Raw genomic sequence first — 17,504 nt, forward strand, 5'->3', positions numbered from 1 at the left:
CGGATAGGCAAAATGGGTGAAGGGGAGTGGGAGGTACAGGCTTCCAGTTATGAAATGAATAAGTCACAAGAATGAAACTTATAGCATAGGGAATATAGTTCATGGAATTGTAATAGTGTTGTACAGTGACAGATGGTGTCTACACTTGTGGTAAGCGTAGCATATAGAGTTGTTGAATCACTATGTTGTACACCTGAAACTAATGTAACATTGTGTGTCAACTATATATCAATAAAAATTTGTTGTATTTTTATATATTAGCAACAATCAAAAATTACAATGAAAAAAATGCCATTAAGAGTAGCTTCAAAATATGTTAAATACTTACTGAGAAAAGATGTGCAAAACTGAGAAAAATCAGAGGAGACCTAAATAAGTAGAGAGGTATATTGTTTTCATGAATCAGAAGGAAGATTTGATATTATTAAAATGTTAATTCTTTATAATTTTATCTGCAGATTTAACTCAATCCCAATTAAAACGCTGGTATGCTTTTTTTTTTGATACTGAAAAGATGGTTCTCAAATTTACATGGGAATATAAAGAACTTGAGTTAGCCAAAACAAATTAAAAAAAGAACAAATTTGGAGGACTTGTACTAGCTGATTTCCAAGTCTTAATACAATGCTGCAGTAATCGTGACAGTGTAGTATTGGCATAAAGATAAACAACTAAATTGATTTTTGCCAGCATCCATTAAACTGTGGCATACAAGTAGGGTAAAATCTCAGACCCTTCACAGTTCTTGACACAAGAGCCTTCAAAGTTAATTGTGATGATATATTTCTTAAACTGGGTTGTGAATATGTGGATCTTCATTTAATATAATGTTTATTCTCTATGTTTTACATATACATTATAAGTTATTTTTATATGATACATTTAATAATAAAAACAAAAGAATACTAAACTGATTTGGAAAAATTCAGTAAATCCATGTCACTAAAAATGGTGCTGTCAAGCCAAACGGGATTACGACATGTATAAATAATTGGGAATAAGATCACACAATATAGGATTCTTCACTCAGTATGCCTTACAGGTGCCTATAGGTTCTTACTCCATGTCAAAAGAACTGAAACTAGAAATCATTGATGACACTTATGGGTGAGTTTTATACAAGAAAAATTATAATGTAGGCCTTGGTCCTACATCAAAATATTGGGAAAAGAATGTACGTTTATGATTTAAGTTAAAATATCTAAGGCATTTATGTATCCTTTCTTATTGTTTTCTGCTTTAAAGGAGATTTTTAAATTAGTCAACCCTCTATCTGTCTCTATGGCATTGGTAAGTGGGCTCACATCATATTTTAATTAATTAATGCAGCAAACAAGTTCTTGGGTAAATATTGCTCAGATGTTTGGCTTTTCATTTAAGTAAAAGCTCAAGAGCTTACGGAGAACTTCAAATCTCCATGGCACCCAGGGACTTATTTTCAGCTCAGAGTACAACAGGAAACCTGACATTGATTTTAGCTGAGATTGAGCCATTCAAGGGGACATGGTAAGTTTAGAGGTAATTACATATTTATAGATAAGATTTCAGGTGAAGATGCAGAACTTCAATAATGAGACCTGATATCCTTGAAATTTGGCTTTTATTTCCCGTGACTATTCACATCTTGAATCCTTTAAGTTGCTTCATATTTCCCTCTTTCCTGACAGGTGAATAGCAGGGAAGACAGATATATAGTGAGAGAATGAGAGAGATTAAAGAGAGGAAAGTAGAAAGATATTGGAAAAGAAAGAGGGGAAACAAGGAAGATGGAAGAAAGGGGCCAACCAGGAAAATAAATAGATTAAGCAGAACAGAGAGAAATAAGTAGAAGGAATTAAAAAACAGGAGTAGAAAGATTGTGTCTATTGTGATAATAGTGAATTCTGTTTAAAAATTTTCTCCTATTCATTATGCCTTTTCTATTTACCAGGCTCTTTGCCTTTTACCATTTAACCTGTACGACATTAAGAAGTAGTTCATATAATTCCCATTTTATAAATTAGAAAACAGAAGCCCAAAGAAATTAAGTAAAGTGTCCCAAAGTGGTGGAGTCTGGATTTGAATCCAGGTCTGTTTGTCTCTAAAGCCAACACTTTCCCCACTGTATTAGACTACCTCTGCATGATGCTGAAACAACAGGTTAAAAGGCGAAGAGTTTATGCTAAATAGGTTATCTGGCATCATATAAACAGAACACGTAGAAATAATCTAGCTTTTGTTTCTCTTTATTACCTCTCCTCATGCTCTGCACAAAGGAGATTAAGCAGGCAGGCAGGGAGAAATATAAAACCCCAGCTTCAGTTTTTACTATTGCTGGAGCTTTCAGGTCAAGCAGACAGCTTTCTTCCCTCTGATCTTACAAAGAGCTTAATGCCCAGTTCACTCATAGAAACTCAGTCCAAACTAGCATTTCCTAAACTTTTAGGGGTTATGAACTCCTTTGAGATTCTAAAGAAAACTAAATATTCACTTTCTAGAAATATGTACATACATGCAAAATTTTGTGAACAATTAAGGAGTTTCATAGGCCCCCTCAAAGTTCTGAGGTTTACATCTGAGATAAAGGTCTTGGGGTCTGGAACTGAAAAAATGATCCTGAAATCTGAGACAGAGGATGAGCACCAAACCTAGAACCTTGGCTCTGCCAGAACTTGGATGAGTCATTTTCAAATGCAAGGTTGGATGTGGTTATCTTTCAGTTTAATGGCATATACTATGAAAAGCTTGATGCATGAAGCTTAAGTTTAAATTCCTACCTAGACTCCTACCCGGTATGCACTAAGAAAGTTCCATTATAGCATTAAATTATTTGTGCACTTCAGTGCCCACTAGTGGTCAAGGAAAAATATTTTGCCTTGAGTACTTGATGTTAAGAGATGGCTATCACTTCCTGGAGTACAGCTCACTCTGAATTTCAGAACAGGGTCTTCTCTTTAGACATTGCTTACTTTCAATTTTGATTTTTCAAAACTCATGTATTCCACTAGAATTTTGATGAGACCTTGGGGTTCATGGTGAAATAATGGCATAGAAGAAAGAATGTTGAACAGAGTCAAGACCTGCCACTAACTTACTATGTTATTGTTACTTAAGGTAGAGCACATTCCCTTTGTGTCCTCAGTATTTTCATTTGTAACATGAGGAATCATAACATTATCAGTGCTTTTCAAACCTCTTTAAATTTTTTTAGTAGTGAAAACTTGTGTTCAGTGGAAATCTTATATAAACAAATAGAAGTAGAGCTGCTGTGATCACAAAGTGATGACAGTGATGGCAAAGAGTCAGATTCCCTCCCCCCTTCTCATTTTCTCTCCATACCACCAATACATCCATGAACCAATTCCATATAGTTTGAAAATAGTTGATCTAGAGAGCAATAGTATGCAATGGTCAAGAGTATGTGCTTTGTAGTCAAGCATATATGGGTTCTGTTCCTGGCTTCGCCACTAAATAGCTCTATGCTTTTTGGCAAACTACTTAGTTCCTCTATGCCTCAGTTTCCACATCTGACAATTGAGGATGATAAATAGCTCTTATTCCATAAGGTGGTTGCGAAGATTTAGGGACTTAATACATGTAAAGTGATTATTCAGTGCCTGGTACATGGTAAGTGCTCAATAAATGTTTGCTGTTATTAGTATTGATCTATATCATTTTAAATAAAGCCTTGGCTCATGAAAAATTAGGTCATCTAGCTTTCCCATTGTGCTTTCTTGCTCAATAACTTCTTTCTTCCTATGCTATGCTATAACTAGAGTAACTAGCATAGTAAGCAGGACCTCCCAATCTAACATTTTAGCTACACTACAGTAAGTACAGTAAATGGGTGTAGTAAATAATTAGTCACATGGCACATTTTTTTGAGCTATACCTGTGATTTTCCATTTTTATCTTTTTAGTCATGGGGTGCTTTTATTTTTTAAAATGAACTATTACTCAGGGAACCTGGGTGACTCAGTTGGTTAAGCGTCCTACTCTTGGTTTTGGCTCAGGTCATGATCTCAAGGTTGTGAGATAGAGCCCCACATTGGGCTCCATGCTGGGTGTGGAGCCTAATTAAGATTCTCTCTCTTCCTCTCCCTCTGCCCCCCCAAAATAAAAAATGAAAAAATAAAATATTACTCTGAAATTCAGTATGTAAAACAGATAAGAATAGAGCTGCTCTAATTGAGTCAGATGGAAGAGGAAGAATTACCTCTTTTGTCTTCTCAACTCCTGCAACACCATCCACCTCATACACTCTGGAGAACTCAGAAGTACTACAGTGTTCTGTGGAGCAGTGCTTGAAAACCACTGGACCACTAAGACCCTTCTATATCTTAGGTTCTGTGGAACTAATTCATTTCAGACTTGGGCATACAATTTGAGATTTTCCATACTCCCGTCATTTCAAGGAAAATGCAAATCCTAGAAAAGGATAAGTTACCCATAGAGATCATTCTCACACCCATTGTATGAGAAACTTAGCCTCCATGTCCTACTACTGTGATCCATTTTGAGTCTATCTGCTCAGAACTCTCATAGTACATTTAAAAAATAACCAAAACAGCTTTATGGAGGTATAATTGGCATACATAAACTGTATATACTTAAAGTATATAATCTAATCTTTTCACATATGTCTACATCCATGAAACCATTATTACCATAAAGATAGTGAACATATCCATTATCTCCCAAAGTTTCACCAGGCTTTTTGGAATCCCCTCTCAGCCCCAGTAAACTGCTTTTGGTCACAGTATAATAGTTTACATTTCTTGGATTTTTATATAAATGGAATCGTACAGTGTATATTCTTTTTTTGTCTAGCTTTTTAAACTCAATGTAATTACTTTGAGATATATCTAAATGTTGTACATCAACAATTTATTCCTTTTTATTTATGAGCCGTATTCCATTGTATGGATATACCAGTTTATTTATCCATTCACATATGTATGGACAGTTGAGTCATTTTTGGTGTTTAGACCATCTACATTGAATGTAATTGTTGATACAGCTAGTTTTAATCCTTTCCTCCTGCTATTTATTTTTCATTTGTCATATGTGTTCTTTGTTCCCTTTCCTGTCTTTTTTTGTTCTTTGCTTTATTTTGGATTAACTGAAAGTTTTAGTTCCATTTACTCTCCTTTATTGTCTTATTAATGTTAAGTCTTTGTTTTGTAATTTTATTAGTATTTGGGGGTTGGTTATAATATATATCTTTAATCACAATCTATTTTCAAGTGATATTATACTACTTACCATATAGTATAGGAGCCTTACAATAGTATACTTCCATTTCTCTCCTCTAGGCCTTTGTGTTACAGTTGTCATGCATGTTGTTTTTTTTCATGCAACAAATATCACAATAAATTTTTTATTTTTTAAACAATAAATTATCTCTTAAAGTATTAAAATGATAAGAGACAATGCTCTTATATTTACTCATATGTGTACCACTTTTGGTGTTCTTCATTTCTGTTTGGAGATCTATGTATCTATCAAGTATAGTTTTTCTTCTATCTGACAGACTTTCTTTAACACTACTTGAAGCTTGGGTCTGCTGGTGATGAGTTGTGTCAGCTTTTGTGTGTCTGAAAACATCTTTAATTCCCCTTCATTTTTAAAGATTTTTTTATTGTGGTAAAATACACATAACATAAATTTACCATTTTAACCTTTAAAATTATTCACTTCAGTTACATTGAGTTCATTCACATTGTTGTACAACCATCACTAACATCCATATTCAGAACTTTTCATCTTTCTCAACTGAAACTCTAATCAAACACTAACTCTCCACTTCCCTGCTATCAACCACCCTTCTTCTTTCTGTCTCTATGAATTTGACTACTTTAGGTATCCCCTATAAGTGAAGTCACACAATATGTGTCTTATGGTGAGTGGTTTATTTCACTTAGTATAAAGTCCTCAGTGTTCAGCCATGTTGTAGTATGTGTCAGTTACCTTCCTTTCACATTTTGTTTATCCATTCATCTGTTGATGGACATTTGTGTTCCCTTCTTTTACCTATGGTAAATAGTGTTGCTTTGGACATGGGTGTACAAATACTTGTTCAAGTCCCTGCTTTCACTTCTTTTGGGTATATACTCTAAAGTATAGGGGTGTGTCCCCTTTATTTTTAGAAGATATTTTCTCTTGACAGTTTTTTCTTTTGGTATTTTGAAGATAATACTGCACTGTCCTCTCATTTGCATTGTTTCCAATGAAAAAAATCTGTCATTCTTTTCCTTGTTTCTCTACGTAAGGTGTCTTTTTTCTCTGACTACTTTTAAGATTTTCTCTTTATTACTGGCTTTCCTGAAATTTGATTATGATGTAAATTGGTGTGTTTTCTTCTTTTTTTTGGTTTGAGTTTTCTTGATCTTCTTGGATCTGTGTTTTTATATTTTCATCAAATGTGGAAAATTTTTGTCTATCATCTTTAAATATTTTTTCTTTCCTTCTCTTCCTTCTCCTCTTTACTCTTTGTGTTTTGTTTTGGATGCTATTTTTGTGGATTTAGTTGTACTGACCTTTTTAAATTCAATATCTAGTCTGTTATTAATTATGTCTAGTAACATTTTCCATCTCATACATTGTAGTTTTCATCTCCACAAATTTGATTTAGGTCTTTTTTATATCTTCTATATTTTTATTTAATTTTTAATGTAGTAGAATATAGTTATAATAAATGTTAAGTATCCTTTTCTGCTTATAGTAATGTCTATGTCAGTAGTGGGCCAGTTTTGGTGGGTTGATTTATTTTCACATTATGGGTCATCTCTTCCTGCCACTTTGCATGCCTGGTAATTTTTTATTTGATAGCAGATATTGTGAGTCTTACTTTGTTGGGGTTGGATATTTTTTTGTATTTCTATAAATATTCTTGAATTTTGTTCTGGGGCATAATGACACCACTTATGTTTAGGTTTGTTAGGCAGAACTAGATTTATGTTCAGTCTGGAACTAATTATTTCCTATTATTGAAGATAGATCCTTCTGTTGGTCAAAGATCAGGGCCTGGACAACTGCCTGGACTGGCCATACCCAAGGCAGGGTTCAGAGGAGACTAAACAATGGCTTTGGTCTATTACAATAAATGAGTTGTCCTTGTTCTAATAAGTTCAACCAGACCATGGGGTAGGAGACTAAAAGCTAGGTGGAGTTTGAAAGTCCTATGATATGAATGTGTTTCTGTATGTGTATGTATATAATTGGTGCCTGCAATAGTTCCATTTACTCTCTGAATAGTAGACTACTTCATCTCCCATTTATGGCTTATGTTAGCATACATCCGGGCATAGTCTGGAAATAGAGGAGAATGTTTTAGATGTCATTACTATCACTGAATATTTATGGATTGTGACTAGAGATGTATGATGTTGGGCTGGTATAGGATAAGTCAGTCAGAAAGCTGTGACCTCTCCATTACTTTACATGCCAAGACAGGTATTCTAAGGCATCCTAATTTGATCATACAGTTAAAATAAGTAGGTCCCAAACAAGAATTAAATTGAAAATATAAGTTGCAGTCAGCTTCTGCATGTCCACTTTATGGGTCTTGTTTTTGGCATTATTGTTGTTATTCTGTAATTCTGGGCATGTGGATTCAGCACTCAAGAGGCCATTGAATTCTGTCAGTTATTTTCTTCCCAATTAGCATATAGCCACCAGAATGATGTCTGCAGGTATGTTTATTTGCAAGGTCATATGATTAAATCTACAAGGGACACATTTCATTTGCCATCTAGACCACTGACATTAGGATTCAATCAGAATTATTTTTGATCAGCCCATTGATAAAATCAAGTTCAAATAGAACAGCATTTCTTAAAGTTTGGTAAGAAGACCACCTACTACAGAATCACCTAAAAAGCTTACTGAAAATGTAAATTTTCTTTAAATATTTTTTCTTTCCTTCTCTTCCTTCTCTTCTTTACTCTTTGTATTTTGTTTGTTTGTTTGTTTACTCTTTGTGTCTCACTCCAGACCTACTAAATCAGAATCTCTGGGGGTGCCTGTGTGGCTTAGTCAGTTGAGTGTCCAACTCTTGATTTCAGCCCAGGTCATGATCTCAGGCTTCCAGAATCAGTCCTGTGTTGGGCTCCCTACTCAGTGGGGAGTCTACTTGTCTCCCTCTCTCTCTGCCCCTCCCCCTGCTCTCTTCCTCTCTCCCTGAAATAAATAAAATAAATCTTAAAAAAATAAATAAAAATAAATTAGAGTCTCTGGGTGTGGGGCCCAGGAATCTATATTTTTAACAAGCCACCCACGGGTTTCTGTAGCACACTAATTTTTTAAAAGCATTTCTATAGAACTAATATTTTTTTAAAGGAAAAAAGTCTTCTAAGTATGAACCAGTACCTTTGTTGTTAATTCTTAAATATTTCCAGATATCCAAACTTGGATTCAATCTTATATTTACATTTTGGTTCAGTGCTCACTTTTAACTCATGAACATTTTCTCTTGAAGTGGGAGTCCCACAAAAACCCAGTTACAGCTGTAGTGCTTCAGTCCAGTTTGTAATCAAATTACCTCTAGTTGCTCCTTGCAGCTCCAGCTATTTAACTCTATTACAGTTGGAGTATATTCACTTTTTAAAATCTGTTACTGCTGGTTAAAGCAGTGGTTCTCCTGCTTGAGGTGCTTTATCACCTGGAGGGCTTGTTAAACCACAGATCACTGGGCCCTGTCCCCAGAGTTTCTGATTCAGTAGATCTGAGTCGAGACACCATGATTTGCATTTCTTTTTTTTATAATAATTTTTAATTATTATATATATATTATATATATAATTATTTAATTTTTAATATGTTATGTTAGTCACTATACAGTACATCCTTAGTTTTTGATGTAAAGTTCGATGATTCATTATTTGCGTATAACACCCAGTGCACCATGCAATACGTGCCCTCCTTACTACCCATCACCAGTCTATCCCATTCCCCCACCCCCTCCCCTCTGAAGCCCTCAGTTTGTTTCCCAGAGTCCCTAGTCTCTCATGGTTCATTCCCCCTTCTGTCATGATTTGCATTTCTAACATATTCCTGAGTGATACTGTTGCTGCATGTCTGGGGACCAACTTTGAGAACCAGAGTTAAAGAAACAGGATGCTTTCTGAAGATTTGGATCAGTTAAACATGGTTCTTAAAACTGACTGTAGATTGGAATCACCTGAGAATCTTAAACAGCATATTAATGCCTGGGACTTGCTCCAGATTAATTAAATCAGAATCATTGGGAGGGAATCCTAGGCGTGAGTGGCTTTTAGTATTCAAAGGTGATTCTAATGTGATTTCAATGTTGCAACCTACTGTGCTATAAACTCCAGGCCAAATTTCCTTCTCTTCTTTCACTTCTTTCCCATGTAGCTGAATAATGACTGGAGACGTTGAAAAGCCCTTGCACTTATCACTTCCTCCATTGGACAGATTCCCTAATTGTACACTGTACATTGTTGCCTAGGGACAATCCTGCTTTTTAATCCCAACTGACTTGTTTTCAAGGATCCTGATGCTGGCTTGGAGTGACCCTGTACATCAGCATGATCTTCCCCTCCTTCCCTATGTCTATAGTTTTACAAGTCAATTTCTTTCTGTTGCAATAAGCTATTCATCATCAGAGCTATTATCCAGAAGAGTTCTGTGCAGGAGCTCTTCTCCTATACAATGTTTGCAACAGGTGATGTTTTTAATCTCTTTATTTATAGCATCCTCTATAATTGGAATGTGCCAAGCAAGTGACACTAGTTGGAATATCTTAATTATTGTACATTCATCATGAGCATCATTAGGAACAGTACTTTTGATCATATGGATCCTTTCTCATTAAAATCCTTTGTAGACTGGAGAAATCATAGTTTTGCCACAAAAAAAAAATACTCTCCAAGAGCTATATTGATGCTTAATTCATCTGTCGGAGTTGAGATGAGGTGGAAAGCAGTTTCTTCCCAAACTCCCTATGGCCTTACCTAAAATGTGGACTCCATTTGGGAAGTGGGCTTCACAGAGACAGGCAGGGAACATAGGGACCTAGTGAATTCAAGTCCTTAGTCAGGTTTCTATTTTCATTCATGTGCTCAAAAATTATTTGCTGAAGGTCTATTGTGCCAGGCACTGTTCTAAGAGCTGGGGATAGAGCAATGGAGAAGGTAAAGTTCCTTCCTCATGGCAATGACATTCCATTGGTCAGTGTGTGTGTGTGGAAGACATTTAAAAATGTAAACAAGTAAAAATATTATATATACAGGTACATGAGATTTCAAATAGTGGTAAGTGCTATGAAGGAGAGAAGCAGGATAGTGAGAAAGAGTACATTGGGAGTGAGGGCAAGGCTATGCTGTTTTACCTAAGGATGTCCAATGAGAAGTCATTGCAGAAGTACGTTATCTGGATAATGATTTTAAAAATGATCACTCTAAGACTATTCTTTTAGGGGTCATTTCTATAGTTTGTTAAAAATGGTCACTCTCGGGGCACCTGGGTGGCAGAGCACCCCCCGTGCTTGGGTTCCCTCTCTTGCTGGATATCTCTATCTCTGTCAAATAAATAAATAAAATCTTAAAAAAAAAAGGTCACTCTGGCCACTACACAGAGAATGGTATGTAAGATGGCAAGAGTGAATACAGGGTGATTAGATTGGGATGTCTTAGCAATGCAGGAATGAGAAATGGGCAAATTTGTGAATAGTGTGAATATCATGAATTTTACAGGCATAGCCAATGCAACTTGCTGATGGACTGGCTATAGAATGGGAGAAAAAGAGAAAAGGTGCCTGGGTTTTTGGTTTGAACGACTGGGATGATGTTGGGGGTATTTACTGAAATGGGGAACAGTGGGACAAAGAGCAAATTTGGGAGAAAACTTAAGAATTCTATTTTAGTCATATTTACTTTGAGATGTCTATATTGAAATGGTTGGTTGGTATCGGTTGGTATCATGAATCTGGAGTTCAGGAGAGAGGGGTCTGAGCTGGAGATATACATTTTTGAGTCTTCAACATACAGAGAAAATTTAAAACCATGGGCCTGAATAAGATGTCCCAGGGAATGAGTGTAGAAGAGAGGAGAGATCTGAAGCCTGAACCCTGAGATTAATGGTTGAGGGGATGTGGATGAGGAGGATGTGGAGGAGATTAAGAAGAAATAACCAGTGAGGTAGGAGGACAAACTCAGTGAATGCCTTTCCCAGAAACCCAAATGTAAAAACTAAATCCAGGAGGAAGGAGTGATCAACTGTGTCAAGTCATTCTGAGCAGTGCTGCTGAGAGACTTGTCCTGAGCCAATATGATATAAAGAATAGAGTGCTGGTTTGCAAAGCAGGAAACTTGAGTTTTAAATAATTAGCTGGAACTAATTGCATCATCATCATCATCAGTCATCATCATCACCATCATACTGGTAGTAATCAATTTTTTCCATATCTATTATGTTTCAGGCACTGGCCTAAGTGTGTGAATGCATTAGCTCAATGAATCCCCAAAACAATGATATGAGGAATACACTATTATAAATCTCATTTCACAGATGGGGGAACTGAAGCTCATAGAGGTAAAATCATTTGCTCCATGTCACAGTGTCATCTGGGGCAAATTATTTCCCTCCTTTGAGTCTCAGTTTCTCTTATCTATAAAATGAGTGAGTGGATATGTTTATTTTTTCTCCAAATTTTTATTTAAATTCCAGTTATTTAATCAATTTTTTTCAGCAACAGGACCCTCATCTAAAACAAAAACAGATGCAGAAACCCAATATAAAAAAGTCACAGAGTTGTACTATTTCAAACTTTAGTATAAGGTCAGTAATCCCATGTTCTGGGCTTCTACTCATCCCCCCAACTCTCTGCCCTGTGTTTCCCAAACCACTCAACTGGATGGACTCTGTGTCCTTTGGCTTTTAAAGCTCTAGAATTTGGATTTTCATCTGCCCTCCTTGTGACTAAGGGCTGGAATTACAGGGTTGTTGGTCAGTGTTAGGAAATTCTTCAATGCCTCTGGGCCACATACCAGAGAGCCATCGATACATGTGGGGTGAAGTCAGGACCACTTGCTCTTCAATGAACTGACCGTAATGTAAGCTCCTTACTGCCCCCATTTGAGGTAAACATCTAGATGAATACGGCTCAACATCATAACTTGAAAAAATTGGGTATTCAATAAATGGTTAATTTAAAAAGAATTGTTTGAGTGGTTCTTTGACATTTCTTTAGGAATATTTTCCCTATATCCTCTAGAGAAAGTCAGACTTTTCCCTCTCTATGTACTCCCTGGATCCTCTTTCTACCCCCACTGTAGTCTTTGTCACATTGGGAAGTCATTTATCATCTGATTATGTCTGTCTCCTCTACTAGATGGAATCACATTCACCTTGGCACCTAGCACAGGGCCCGACCACTATGCTCATCTAACATACATTGAATGAATAACAGATGTTCCTTTTTGGGAGAGGGTGGCTGTAAGAAGGGGAGGAAAATCATTTGGCAGACCTCAAGGGAGCCTAGTGCCTTCCACTCATTTGGTGTTCATTGGAACATTTTGTTTCTGGGAACTTGCACTGTACAGTCATATAGGCTTGGAATTCCTTTGTGCCTATTAGCATATCATAAACAAGAGGGAGTACATGTGTTCCACTTCTCCCAACGTGATCGGACTGCTATGTGACACTTAAAGTGCGAAATTCTGGTTTTGGTCTTCCAGCTCCAGCTCTGCTAATGGAAATGAAATATAGTGAGGGACATACAAGCAAATACAGTCAACAGCCTGCAAGATTGACATTTGTTGTGATGTGCTGCAGGGGGCGGGGCAAGGCAGCAAATAATTCGTGTCAATGCAAAGGCCTTCTGTAGCTGAGAATGGAAAATATTCACTGCGGTTGCTAAGTGATGCCAAGTCTGAAGATTTTGACCTATTGTTCAGTATGAAAATCTTGGATAAGGGTACATGTCCTCCCTTCAACTACAGTAGTACGGTAGAACAGAAAGAATGGAATCTCTGTGCGCTACTGAACTGGGTTTGAAACCCAGTTCTGTATATTTTTAGTCATATTACTTTCAGCAAGTCACTCAATTTCTCTTAGTTTCTTTTCTGTGAGATAAGGATAACGGGGTGCCTGTGTGGCTCAGTTAAGTGTCTGACTCTTAGTTTGAGCTCAGGTCATGATCTCAGGATCATGAGATTGAGCCCCGCATGGGGATGCACACTCAATGGGGAGTCTGCTTGAGATTCTTTTCCGTCTTTCACTCCCTCTGCCCCTCCTCCCCCTTTCTCTTTCTCTCAAATAAATAAATAAAATCTTATAAAAATAAGAATAATGATGTATACTTTGATGTTTGCGTGAGGAGTTCAGATGGTTATATAAAGGGTCTGGCACATAGTAAATTCCCAATTTAGAGTAGCTTAAAAAATCAAACTAGTTTTACCTGTGCCAGAAGTAGTCCCTGCATCTTATCCTATTAATGTGTCTTATCTGCTAAGCATCCCAGGTAAGGAATGGGTGATGATGGCACCTCTGAGGGCAGGTAGGGAAGGGAGTCTCCCTGCCCTTAAGTATCTCAGTATATCCTTCATCTATCTGCAAATGGAGACATATATATTTTCATTGTTTAAGCCATTCAGTCATCCTTTTCTCCTGGAAAGAAAAAAGCTTCAGCTGATGATTACATTAGCAGTTTATCCTATAGGATTAATCTTGTTCACTCATTCACTCACTTATTAATTCCTTTAACAGATATTTAATAAGTGCCTGCTATGAGTGAGGCCATTTTATAGGTATAGGGATACAAGACAGACACAACATCCCCACTTTTTTAGAGTTTACAATATTTTTGAGGGAGATGGACAATAAAAAGGTAGTAAAATATGCCACTATATCTTAGGCAATGCTAAGTACCAGGGAGAAAAATTAAGCAGGAAAAGGTGACAGAAAGTATTGAAAGTATCCTAAGTGAAAGTTTCAGTTTGGGATGGAGAGACCAGGGAAGGGATCACTGAAAAGGTGACACTTAACTAAAGGGCCAAAGAAATGCAAATAACATGGGGAGGAGCATTCTAGGCAGAGGGTACAGGAAAAGTTCAAAGATCCTCAAGCAGGGGAAGGACTAATGCATATGCAGAGTAGCAAAGGGGCCAGTGTGGCAGGAGCTGAGTGAACAAGAACGGTAGTAAGTAAAAAAATGAGGCTGGAGAGGGGTGCCTGGGTGGCTCAGCTGGTTGAGTGTCCAACTTTTGGTTTCAGCTCAGGTCATGATCTCAGGTCATGAGACTAAGCCCCATGTTGAGCTCTACCCTCAGTGGGGGAGTCTGCTTGGGATTCTGTCTCTCTCCCTCTCCTTCTGCCCCTCCCTCTGCTCATGCACTTCCTTGCTCTCTCTCTCTCTCTTAAATAAATGAATGAATAAATAAATAAATAAATAAATAAATAAATAAATAAGAGATCCAGAGAGGTAACTGGGGAGTTGGAAGGTAGATGATGACGACCTTGTAGGTAATAGTTAAGTACTTTGCCTTTTACTCCGTATGAGATAGGGAGCTATGGAGAATTTAGAAGGATCTCTCTGGTTACTGTGTGAAGATTAGATTTTGGTGGGGGCAAAAAGTAGGGTCAGAACATCACTTTGGGAGATTATTGTCTGTTTTACCCACAGTCATCAGCAAAGAAGGTGGTAGAAAGAAAAATGTTATCTTGAGAGGAGAACACTGGACTGTCAGTCAGTCTGATGAAACAATCACCACTTGAGGATGTAGCTGGGGAGCATTAAGGAAGGTATTAATGTATCAAAGTACCAACTGATATAACAATTTTGCCGTTACCTGTTTTTTCCTGGTAGTAGGTGGGGGGTGGGGTCTCACCAACCACAAGACTTTGCCTCAGCTCAGCTGTTATGGTCACTGTGACAACAGCCTCATCTTGGGTCTCACTCTGGCTCTGGTAAAAAGCACAAACACACAAACATATGATGAAAAGCCAAACTGCAAATACCTCTTCCCTACTGTGTCTCTTTTGCATCATTTTCCCCCCTCAGATTTAATCTCAGTCTTTTGCCATGCACTCATCACCAAGTTCTTTAGCAAAAACAACTGGGTGTTTGAGAGATCTGGGAAGTTTGTGACATATGTCATTTCTTCTTTGGAAAAGGAGATTTTATGTTACAAGGTTCAAGCATTTAGTATTGTCAGTTTTCTTAAATTACATTTACTCTGAATATCTAGAAATACGAGCATGGGGCTATTTCTGTTTCCTGTCATCTGAGAAGTGGTCTAGGTACTAATGGCAGGATGTGACATCCTGCCTATTGCTAATTGCACCCGGAGGCAGGGAACATATTTGGCAAATTCAGTAAATAGGTAAATAGGCTCCAAGAAGGATGAAAGAGTGCTATGTTCTCAGCCATCAGGTGGCCATAATGAGGGTAAAGCTAAGGTTATGTCTGTGCAGACAGAATAATATGATTTTGGCAGAGCTAATCTGTTGATTTCCACTGCCTTAATTATCCACTGCTTGCCTTCCAGGGCAGTGCTGAGTACAAAAATGGCTGACATGAACCAGGCTGTTCCACACACATACTACCCATGATTCTAGGTTTATCATCTGCCTCCTGTTTTTCTAATACAACATTGCTAATATACTTAGCCCCTTTTAGATTATTTTCACACATATCTTATTTCATCATTATGGGATGAGCAGGACAGGGATTATTATGTGTATTTTCAGATGAGGAAATTGAGATCCAGAAGAGGGGAAGGGTCTTGCACATAAATAAAGAGTAGACCCATACCTTGAATCTAGTCTTCATTACTCCTTCTTAAACATGAATCATGGTGCTCATCACAGAATTATTAAACAGACTTTATTAAGTGCCTGTTTACACTAGGCATGAAACAAAAAGTACATAGATTTGTCTTCTCTAAATCTTTGTTTTCTATGTGCAAAGGATAAACATAGGATAAATAAGAGCACAGGGATAAAATAAATATCAAATTTGGGTTGTAGTTATGGACACTGTAAGATAGAAAGAGGGTGAATTTGTAGATACAGTCTGAATGACAACTAGGATGATGAACCGTCCTGGTTTACCTGGTACTGAGAGGGAGGTGTCTTGGGACATAGGACTTTCAGTGCTAAAACCAGGAAAGGCCTAGGCAAACCAGGACAAGATTGTCACCCTAGATAGCAAAGCTTCCCTAAGGCGAAAATATGGAAACAGAAGGATGTCATAGAAGAAACACTGAACTTAGAGCTAAAAATCTAGATTAAAATCTTGACTCTGGGGGTGCCTGGGTGGCTCAGTCAGTTAAGCATCTGCCTTCGGGTTGTGATCACAGGATCCTGGGATCAAGCCCTGGTCAAGTTCCCTGCTCGGAGGGGAGTCTGCCTCTGTCTGCCTCTCCCTCTCCCTTTGCCCCTCCCCACCCCACCCCGGGCTTATGCTCTCTCTTGTGCTTTCCTTCGTGCTTTCTCTCAAATAAATACATAAAATCTTTAAAATCCTGACTCTGTCATCTACCAGCCATGTAACCTGGGAAATGTCCTTGCTCCTTCCTAGGTCGTAGCTGATTCATGTGGAAAATGGCGATATCGTTAATACCCATCACACAGAGTAGTGAACATTAAAGGAAATAATTCATATAGAAAGCATTAAGGGAAATAATTCAAAAGTACTCAACTGTGGATAGCTATACAAATGTAGGGTTTTATTTGATGGTGGCTCCAAAGAAAACAATCAGAGAAGTTATACGCTTGTTCTCATGCATCTGCTCTATCTATGAAAATAAAGTTTCAATGACTTTGAGTGATTTGAAGTCAAGACAATCAGCAAAACTGTCAAATTTAAAACAAGTTTGTGACTGTACTACATGTCATCTTCTTTCATTGATCTGGAGAATAAAACATTACCAATATAGGTGGTACTTATGCTTTCTTTACCAAACCAAATGTGAGAAAGCATCCTTCTCCCACTTCCTCCTATTTGACCATTTCTTTTTTCAAAATTTGTAGCCAGACTCCACATAAATGGGTCGAAAATGGAAAGTAAAATGTTCATGTTAATTGGAGGCTTACTTTCTTATATGTCCCTACTTCAACTCCAAATCTTTAAACAGTGGTTCTGAGGGAGTTATCCTTTTTTTAAAAAAAACTGTGTCCCCTTCATTGTCGTTGGGACAGTGTAGCTAAGAAAAAGGAGGATTTAACTTCTATAAAGTTCTTTTTATTTGTTAATTTACTCATTCAATTCATATTTATTGAGTGTTCCCCAGGTCCCCATCCATGACTTGGGCACTAGCGATACAAGTAGTGAATAAGGCATACCAGGCCCCTGACCCCTCATCAGCTTTCATTCTAATGAGAAGAAGCAGATGTTGAACATCTTTTAAAAATAAATGCATGATAATTGCACATATTGAATAGTGCTATGAAATAAAAGGGCAGGGAGCTTCGACAAAGAATAATGGGAGTTTTAATTTAGATTGGAGTGTGTGGCAGTGGAGCTTATACTTCAAGGTCTCATCTGACTTTTGAATAGA

The sequence above is a fragment of the Ursus arctos genome, chromosome X (assembly GCF_023065955.2).
Source record: "Ursus arctos isolate Adak ecotype North America chromosome X, UrsArc2.0, whole genome shotgun sequence".
NCBI classification, from domain to species: domain Eukaryota; kingdom Metazoa; phylum Chordata; class Mammalia; order Carnivora; family Ursidae; genus Ursus; species Ursus arctos.